Raw genomic sequence first — 9,705 nt, forward strand, 5'->3', positions numbered from 1 at the left:
TCGCTCATCGACTTTTGCTCACCAGTCCCCCTGCCCTGGGAGTGACAGCAGCTCCATTTTCTTACCCAGATTTTGTAAAAGAAACATGTTTGGGTTCGCACACACGGGTTTGGTTTTCTACCGGAGGCTCTGCCCCGGGAAGGGTTCCTTGCACTACTGGGTTAGGGGGCGGCCCGGGCTATGCCCAGACTGGGGAGGTGACTGGGGCGGGGGGGGGGGATGCCGTGGGCAATTGAGAAGGTCACAGCTGAGCGCGTCTGGTGGTGGGGAGCCCGGCCTGAGATTCAAAACTTGTTGCAGGAAATTCCACAAGTCCAAACGGTGCTATTGGACCGGAGAGGATTTGGTATCATGACACAAGGTGAAGAAAGATATGGGTCTTTTCCTGTGCTCTCAGAGTGAAGTTGAATCATGCTGTGTAGACAGCCAGCTCTGCTGTGGGGCCATCCACTGGCTCTTTGTGCCCACGATTTCAAAGCCCACCATTTATTTTCCCTACGTAGCCGAGGGAGACTCCGGTATTAAAATACCCCGTTCAACAAACAAGTCAGATGACTTCCAGGTAAGATGAATGGAAGGTCCAGGACCTCAGTGGGCTGGTCAAGGTATGTGCAAGCTTCCCCGTCCCCGGGCTCCGTCCTCCAGGGGCTTGCGAGACTTCCAAAGGTCCTGCTCCACGGCCGGAGGAAGAAGGGGTAGAGAAACGGGGTCCATAATCCGAGGTCCCCTCCGTGCCAGAACACGGATCATTTGCTTTAACATTTTGTAAGTGGTTATACAGTTATGTCGCTGAGAATGTACAATTGCTTTCACTGCCAATCTTACTCGAAGCGTTCATACTCCTAACTCGCTCTGAATCTCTCTTTTCACTCCCTTTGTACCCTTATTGGAGGTCATCACCTCGGAGCGGGTTAGGGAGATGCCCGGCTATCACAACAGCCTGTGTTTCCGTGCAATGCGGTCACTTTTTTAAGCAGGGAGGAGGGAGTTGCAGACCCGTGACTTAAACTCCAGATTCTCAAGTAGTGGCCTCCAAAACTGTGCATTGCGTCACAACCCTGCCTGTAAAAAGGAAATAAATACGAAAGAATTGAGTCTACACTCTTTATTAAGTGCACGATGATTGTTAGGCATAATTTATAGAATTGTTTATACACTAACATATTATATTGCTACTACTACTAATATGTTACTATTACTAATAAATTAGATATAGTATAAGATAACAAAAGGGGGGAGAAGAATTTAAAGAATGAGAGAAAAATAAATTTAATTGGAAGCTCGGCACACCTGGCTGGCTCAGTCGGTTAAGAGTGTGACTTTGACTCAGGTCATGATCTCACAGTCTGAGAGTTCAAACCCCGCGTCGGGCTCTGTGCTCACAGCTCAGAGGCTGGATCCTGCTCCGGATTCTGAGTCTCCCTTTCTCTCTGCTCCTACCCCGCTTGCGCTCCCTCTCTCTCTCTCTCTCTCTCTCTCAAAAATAAATAAACGTTAAGAAAAGAAGCTCTCAATTTTCCTCCCATACACCATTAAAAAAATTTTTTTTAATGTTTATTTTTATTTTTGAGAGAGAGACAGAGCATGAGCAGAGGAGGGGCAGAGAGAGGGAGACCCAGAATCCGAAGCAGGCTCCAGGTTCTGAGCTGTCAGCACAGAGCCCAACATGGGCTCAAACTCACGAACTGTGAGATCATGACCTGAAGTCGGACACTTAACCGACTGAGCCACCCAGGCACTCCCTCCCATACACCATTTTTTAAGAAGATTTTATTTTTTTAAGTCATCGCTACACCCAATGTGGGGCTTGAACTCACAACCCCAAGGTGAAGAGTCCTGTGCTCCACGGACCGAGCCAGCCAGGGGTCCCTCCCACACACCATTATATTGTGTCCACCACCCCATTTTTTGGAAACCATTGATCTAATGAAAAAGAAAGACGATCTGGTAAAAACGTTCCTGGTAAAAAGAAAGCCTTTTTTTTTTTAAACTGTATTTATTGCAAATAAATATAGGACCCGAGAAAGCATAACTGCTCTCTAAGAAGCAGGCTGCAGCATTTCTGTCCTAAGGTATATGCAGCCCTGCAATGTTGCTACAAGTTGATTTTCTCCAGGAGACAGAAGTATCTTAGATTACACAGGCTTTGTCCTCAATGGCTTCCCTGGGATGGGGTTGGGGGCACAGGTTTAGCCATGTGTCGACCGCGGTGGCCTCGCACCAGCCGTTTCTAAGGAGACTCCGCCAGTGTTTAAATGCAGACCCCCCTTTTCTCCCCGGATCTGTCTCTGCTTAATTGAACTCCCGTTGGCTCTGTTCCAGCACAGGTCTGTCTCACCTACTGATAGATAGTCTTCGGTTTTCTAGTTTTAGAGCTAAATGAGCCCTTGGAATGAGCCATTGTTCATCTTAACTGTGTCCTCGGTGCAGGGACCTGAGCATCAGGCAATCGAGGTGACTACACAGCAAATTGGCAGAGTTCGGCACGTCAGAAACCCAGCTATGGAATGGCTTTTCCCAGAGTCACTGGGGAACCTTGTTGGAAGGCTTAAGAAAAAAAACCTGGGGCTTTACTCTAGCTTCCAGCTGAAGTTTGGAAGTTCCAAAGGATGGTGAGAGTAAACTCAACAGGTAAATATTCCTTCACCGGGGTGAATGAGAAAAAACTCAGCACTAAATAGGTCTACACATCTATCTATCCGTAGATAATCTAGGAAACCAGAAACATGTTTGATGCATGTCTCTGAGCTTATACAGCCCCCAAAATCAAAGTAACCAAGTTTCGAGAGCCGAGGTGTCCACGGATAATCAAAACCTAGCCCCAGATCGATAAGGAGTAAAGTCCGCAGACTGGGTTGGGTCTCTCCAGGAAAGTGAATTAACATCAGGATAGTTACACAAAAACAGAAATTTTAGAAAATATAAATGGGGTGTGCTGCTTACGTTTTTTCGGTTTTGCTTTTGTTTTTAATTTTAGAGGGATAGACCACCTTAGCCGTGAGCCAACATTTCACAAATGGAGCCCAGATAGGAAAAGTAACTCACTTCAGGTTACGTGCTAGTTGCTACTCGAGCAAAGACGACAGTACCCAGGCTCCTGACTCCCTGACCCGTGTGTCCCTGATTTCCAAAATGCTGTTACAGTTCATACAAGACGAGAAAGATCCTTTTTCCTTCTGTCACGACAGCTCAGCCCCTCCCAAGGGCAAAAGTTCATTTGTGTGTTTTTTTAAAGCCTTGGTGACAGGTAACCCTGACTTCCGGGCAGCAAAGTAAGCCATGATCTGGACACCCAAAGAGGAGGTTTGCTACTTTCACAGGCATTTTGAAGGCGTCAGTAGCTTCTTCAAATTTGCATATGCCGCATGCGTTGTCAATAAATTCACGTTTTCCTTTGTGCATACATTCCCCCGTCTGAGAGGCTCTGGTCTAGACTCTGAGAATAATCGAAAGAGAATGTGACGCAGTCTGTGATAGGTCAGTTCGTCACAAACCTTAGTGTGAAATGCCCTGCTTCATAGCATAGGGATAACTTCCTTTACTTTAGCAAAATGTTTTAAAACTCGATGTCTTAAACTTCAAATAATAATATGGTTCACAATGAAACACAAACCTCCTTCCATCCCGGAGGCCCGGTTTCTGTCCTCAACAATTCCTTGTGTACCTTCCAGATATCATCTGGAGACACACATCAATGGAGCTCTTTTTTATTTTTTTAATACAGAGGAGGACATATAGATCATATTAATCTGCATCTTGATTTTTATACTTGACAGGGAACCTGGGCAATCTTTCTGTATGAGTACATACCTCTCTACTAATTTCCTCCTGGCTGTGGAGTATTCCACGGAGATGATATACTGTAAATTTTTAACCAGCCCCCATTACGGACATCGATGTTATTTTCTGGGTTTTTTGTTTTCGTTTGGTTTGTTTAGTTTGGTTTTTGTCTTTGCAAACAACGTAGCAATTACACTTTTGGATATGCCCTTATGTGCATTTTCAGCATCCTTTAGACTACTTCTCTGGAACTGAAATCGCTGGGTCGTAGGGTGTCCAATTTCGTTAGATATTAGCAACACTCTGAGGTAACACGAAACGAGCACCTCTAAGGATGCGGTGCTAGTTTCCAGCCCCATCCACAGAGCGTGCGAGGCTGGTTTCCCAAACCTTTGCTGGCACCGAGTTCTGTTAAGATTTGGGACAAAATTCGGGTCTCAGGTCCCACTCGCACTTCTTAATGCTCAGTGAGTGTGGGCATCTGTCCAGGTCGATATTCTATGTACGCTGATTTTTATTGTAACTACCCCCCTTTTCCATTTTCTTCTTAAAATTTATCTATTAAAAAAAAACGCTTCATATGTTTTTTTTGACGCAATCTTTATCTCATGTGTTTCCAAAGATTTCTGTTTGTCGTCTGTCTTTGGTATATCTTACTATACTGAAGTTGAAAAGATCTATAGATCCATCTATAAATACAGATGTAGATCTCCATATCTATGTCTGTGTGTATATATACATCTATATATGTTATGCACATGACGGAGAAAGGTAGAGATTAAATCATTTTCCTTCTGACTTCTGAGATTCTAAGGTTTGGCTCTTGCCTTGAAAGCACTTTCTCCACTCCACACTGTGAAATAAATTCGCCCATATATTCCCCCTTGTGCCTTTATGGTTTCATTTTCTCAAATTCAGACGTTTGATTCCGACCTCTACTTCAGCTTAGAACGTAGAAGGACATGAAGAACTTCATTCACGTGGAAATAGCAAGAAAAACCCAGACATATAAAAATCACACTTTCCCATGAGGCTAACAAAGACCAGGCACAAAGAAAGTCTTAATGAACTGAATTGCAGAGAAATGAGCCCCAGGCTGGCCAAGGGAGCCAGGACAGCTGTGTTCCTGGGGAAGACTTTCTGGGCTGGTGTGGCAGGGTCCTGGGGGGACCCTGCAGAGAGGAGAAGACATCGCCTGAGCTTTGGGGGTACTGGAGGCTCCAGAATCTACTGTGGACGTGTCCCAGCTGCAAAAATAAATTGGCCCAGCCACTCTCACATGTCTACCCCTGCCCTCAAACCCTGGCAAAAAAAAAAAAAAAAAAAAAAAAGACCTGGAAAGAACGGGCTAACATGCAGAGCAAGATAGCGGAGACCTCGAGCTTTCCCACAGGGCTCAGTTCCAGGGCTCCCGTGGGGTGAATCCAAAAGTAAATGAAAAATATTACAAACGGAAGCCCATCAGCTCAAACGTCAATAATCTCCAAAAGTCAGCGGTAGTGTGGGGGTTTGAAGGACCTCATCCTCATCTAATTAAAACTTCAGCGGAGACCCAGGTCGATCCGACTCTAGAAGGAATCTGAATGGTGAGCCCTTCTCCTTGGTTCATGGAAGAGGACAGCCTACGTTGCCTAAGAAATAAAATCAAGACATTATTGCGTGTCTGGCTTCGTTGTCTTTGCAGGTCTTAGATACAATAAGGAAAATCACGAGGCATGCAAACAGACAGAAGACACTGACCAGTAATCAAGAAAAACCAGCCAATACAATCAGACCTGCAATTAACTCCAGTTATTGGAATTAGCGTCAAGAAGTTTATTTCACCTTATTTTTTTAAGATTTTATTTTTATTTATTTTTATTTTTATTGTATTTTATTTGAGAGAGAGAGAGTGTGTGTGTGCAAATAGGAGACAGGGGCAGAAAGAGAGCGATTCTCAGGCAGGCTCAATGCTCAGCACAGAGCCCAGCTCAGGGCTTGGTACCATGACCCCGGGATCATGACCCAAGCCAAAATCAAGAGTTGGTCGCTCAACTGCCACCCAGGAACCCCCTCCAAGCATCAAGAATTTTAAGACAGGGGCACCTGGCTGGTTCAGTCAGTAAAGCATTTGACTCTTGATCTCAGGGTTGTGAGTTCAAGCCCCACATTGGGTGTAGAGATTACTTAAAAATAAAATGTTAAAAAAAAGAGTTTAAAAACAATTATTTATTTTGAACATGTAGAGAGAGGTGAATACAGTGGGTAAGAGATAGGGGTGTTTCAGGAGGGAAAAGGAACTCTTACAAAGGACAAAATGAAAATTGCAGGACTGAACTGTAATTCCTGAAACAAAATACTTACTAGATGATACTAACAGCGTTTGAATCTTCAAAAGAAAGTATTCGTGAACTTGACACAGGTTTAGCAAATTATCTGGCTAAGTCAGAAATTAAAAAAAAAAAAGAATTTCAGGGCACCTGGGTGACTCAGTCAAGTGTCCGACTTTGGCTCAAGTCATGATCTCACGGTCTGTGGGTTCGAGCCCCACATTGGTCTCTGTGCTGAAGAGCCTGGAGCCTGCTTCTGATTCTGTGTCTCCCTTGCTCTCTGCCCCTCCCCCACTCATGCTCTCTCTCTCTCTCTCTCAGGAATAAATAAACATTACAAAATATCAAATTAAAAACAGAAATTTTCAAAACTGGAAGTGTGGACAGCAGGCATGAGGACTGACTTGAGAAAACGATGTGAGCCACAAGACCGTAAGGAGTAACTTTAAAATGCTAAAAGAAAAAGTGCTACCAACCGCAAATTCTATACACAGTGAAACTATCACAGGCAACAAAGGGGGGACCAGATGGAAAAGAAACAAAGTCACAAGTGTGGCAATCCAAGTGGGGAGTGACAGGTGTCCAATTCTGAGGGCACGCAAAGATGTCTGGTCCCCAGAGTTCTTGTTGTTATTTATGCTGGGACTGTGTCCTAACTGATAAGAAGCCGTTGTTCTTCTTTCTCTGGGGTAGTTGATGTCCAATCACTGATGTATTTCCCCAATTCCTCTTTCTTTCTCTTTCTTTCTTTTTTTCTTTCTTTCTTTCTTTCTTTTTCTCCTCTCCTCTCCTCTCCTCTCCTCTCCTCTCCTCCTTTCTTCCTTCCTTCCTTCCTTCCTTCCTTCCTTCCTTCCTTCCTTCTTTCTTTCTTTTCTTTCTTTCCTTCCTTTCTTTTCCCTTTTTTTCTTCCTTTCTCTCTTTCCTTCCTTCTTTCTTCCTTAGGATTAAAGATGACAAGCCATCATTTAAAGTAAGAGAAAATTTTTATTCCTTGCAACCTAAAAGAGAAATATTAGTATAATTTCTTGATGAGATGCTTTCTCATCTACGTTTCTGGTACATTTCACAAATATTTTATATTAAAGCAAAGGGAAGAAACCAGCAGAGAAAAAAGAACACAGGGCTGTTTCCAAGATCCCAGGCTCCCCCCGGGCAATGGTTTCCTTATTATACATGAGGATGAAACATCTTTCAATTAAAATTATGTAAATTTTCACAACTGCTCTTCAGAGAGAATGCAATACTACCCATTGGTTTACCAAAAAAATGAAAACAGAGAACAGAAGTGCCTGGCTGGCTCTGTCAGTGGAGGGTACAGCTCTTGATCTCGGGGTTGTGAGTTCAAGCCCCATTTGGGGTGTAAAATAAAATGGAATTTTACTTAAAAATTACTTAAAATACTTAAAATTACTTAAAAATAAAATCTTTAGGGGCACCTGGGTGCTCAGCGGGTTAAGCATCAGACTCTTGGTTTTCGGCTCAGGTCATGATCTCACGTTCATGAGATAGAGCCCAGCATCAGACTCTGGGCTGACAGCCCCAGGCTTACTTGGGATTCTCTGTCTCCCTTTCTTTCTGCCTCTCTCTCGTGCTCTGTCCCTCTCACATAAATAAATACACATTTAAAATGCAATACAATATGATCAAATACAATAAAGAAAATCTTTAAAGAGAGAGAGAACAGATCATTGGCTTTGATGAGACAGTCCAAATTTTTAATGAAAAATAGAGACAAGTGTCGAGGGGAAAGTCTACATCCATCCATCAAGGGAGGAATAGAAAAGAATTTTTCACTGGTTTCTGCATTCTAAGCCAAAATGAATTGATGAGAGTCTTTTCTAATTACCATAATTGTAATAAACTCTCCCCTGGTAGTGATCATTTAGCAGTGTGTTTTATCTACAGCTTATATTCAACAAACAGCAGGTTAGCTATTACTGGGAACACTTATTGTAGGAAACGTTGCCCACCAGTGCCTCCACCATGGTGAAATGTCATCAGGTATTTTTAGGACAATGTTTCTTTTTAAAATATTGTTTGGACTCCACCCTCTGCCAAGAGCTGGCTCAAAAATGGATGCCCTGCCACCGGCTGTTAAATCTTCATTTCGCATACACTTGGAAGGGCTTCCTAGTACCAACTTAGTAAAGAAATTAGCAGGATTCATACAATTTGGTTCTGACAAACTACCACCAGTAGTTTTCAGCATTTATCAACGACTCTAGCTCAGAATTCTTCTGAAAAGCCTAAACTGCTCTTTAAGGGGCTTGCGAACTTCACAACAATTTCCAAAGGGAGTTCTGTCCCTAGTACACGATCACTCCAGGTGTGTCATTGTATCAGGAAGGTTCTGACAACAAATGACACAAATCCGACTCACGTGGCTTAAACCATAAGGGTATTCACTGTTCCATGTCACAGCAAGTCCAGGGTCATGGTAGCCCCACTTCTTTGGGTCTGTCTTGGCTCTTCTGCCCCCCATGCTTATGTCTCTCAAGGTTGCAAAGTAGGTGAAGCCTTTCCAGGCATTACATTTGGACACAGGCATGTCTAGAAAAGCCTGGTGACTTGCCAGTGCATAACCCAATCATCAGCAAGGAGAATTGGACTTCTGTAGACAATCTAGAACCTACCATCTGCAGCTATGGATGGGCCAGCCTTGGATCTCATGCTTGGCTGTGGAGAGGAGAATATATCCCTCAACAAATTCTGAGCTCCGTCAGGAAGGAGGAGGGATGAATGGATGTTAGGTGACTTAGGAAATTCTGCCCGAGTTAGAGTTTTCAATTGCTGGTATTGTCAGCTTTTAACCACAGTTATGGTATTATGAATTTAATGTGTTGTGTATTGCTTTGCTAAGCCTACAATCTTTTTCAACAGTGTTTTGGACTGCAAACTTCCCATATCTCAATTTAAAGACACCTTGGGGACCCAGGTGAACCTTGGGGACCAAGAATGAATTATCCATGGCCCGTTGCCAAAGCAGATAGATCCACAGTCCTCCCCACCGTCATCGGTACCCCCAACTGGCTTCTCCAGTGGCCATTGCTGTTACCAGAGGTTTGCTTATAAAAAGAGGAAAAAGAAAGGATGAGCTATGTGTGCTTATGTGGTATGTTATTCTGCCGACATGGACTTTGCTCAGAAAGGTTGGGGAGTCTCTGCTTCAGGTAGGAACCCCACGTTAGCCCCTTTCCATTCTTCTGTTCCACAGTGAATAGAAGAAAGGACTCCGTATTTTAGGATCATACATGTCTATCTCAGTCTTAGGGGGTGGGGACCCAAGGTCTCCTCATTAGTCTTCTATCTGGAAACGGCAGAAACAAGATCACCTTCTCCACTTCTTGGATAAAGCTCAGGGACTACAAATACAACTATTCTTGCTGGAGTCATTCCAAGTTAATTACTATCATTAGGCGTTAAATGAAAACATTGGTGCTTCAAGCGATACATATGCTTCAAAGTTCAGGCCCTCATCACCTCGCACTTAGATTATCACAACTGCTTCCTGCTTGATCTCTCCGGCCCCTCCAATTCATCTCACACACTATTCCCAAGGAAAATTTCAAAAACACAAATCGGATCATGTCCGTTCTCTGCTTAAGGTCCTTACAAT

At 43.6% G+C, this 9,705-nt stretch overlaps 1 long non-coding RNA gene across 1 annotated transcript; it reads left to right on the forward strand.

The window, feature by feature from the left end:
- Positions 1-224: 224 nt before the first annotated feature.
- On the forward strand, positions 225-9,183 carry LOC123386809. Its single transcript, XR_006601253.1, has 3 exons — positions 225-562; positions 2,431-2,631; positions 8,970-9,183. It is a non-coding gene; the product is annotated as an uncharacterized LOC123386809 (long non-coding RNA).
- The last annotated feature ends 522 nt before the right edge of the window (positions 9,184-9,705 follow it).

The sequence above is a fragment of the Felis catus genome, chromosome B4, assembly GCF_018350175.1.
Source record: "Felis catus isolate Fca126 chromosome B4, F.catus_Fca126_mat1.0, whole genome shotgun sequence".
In the NCBI taxonomy this organism is placed as follows: Eukaryota; Metazoa; Chordata; class Mammalia; order Carnivora; family Felidae; genus Felis; species Felis catus.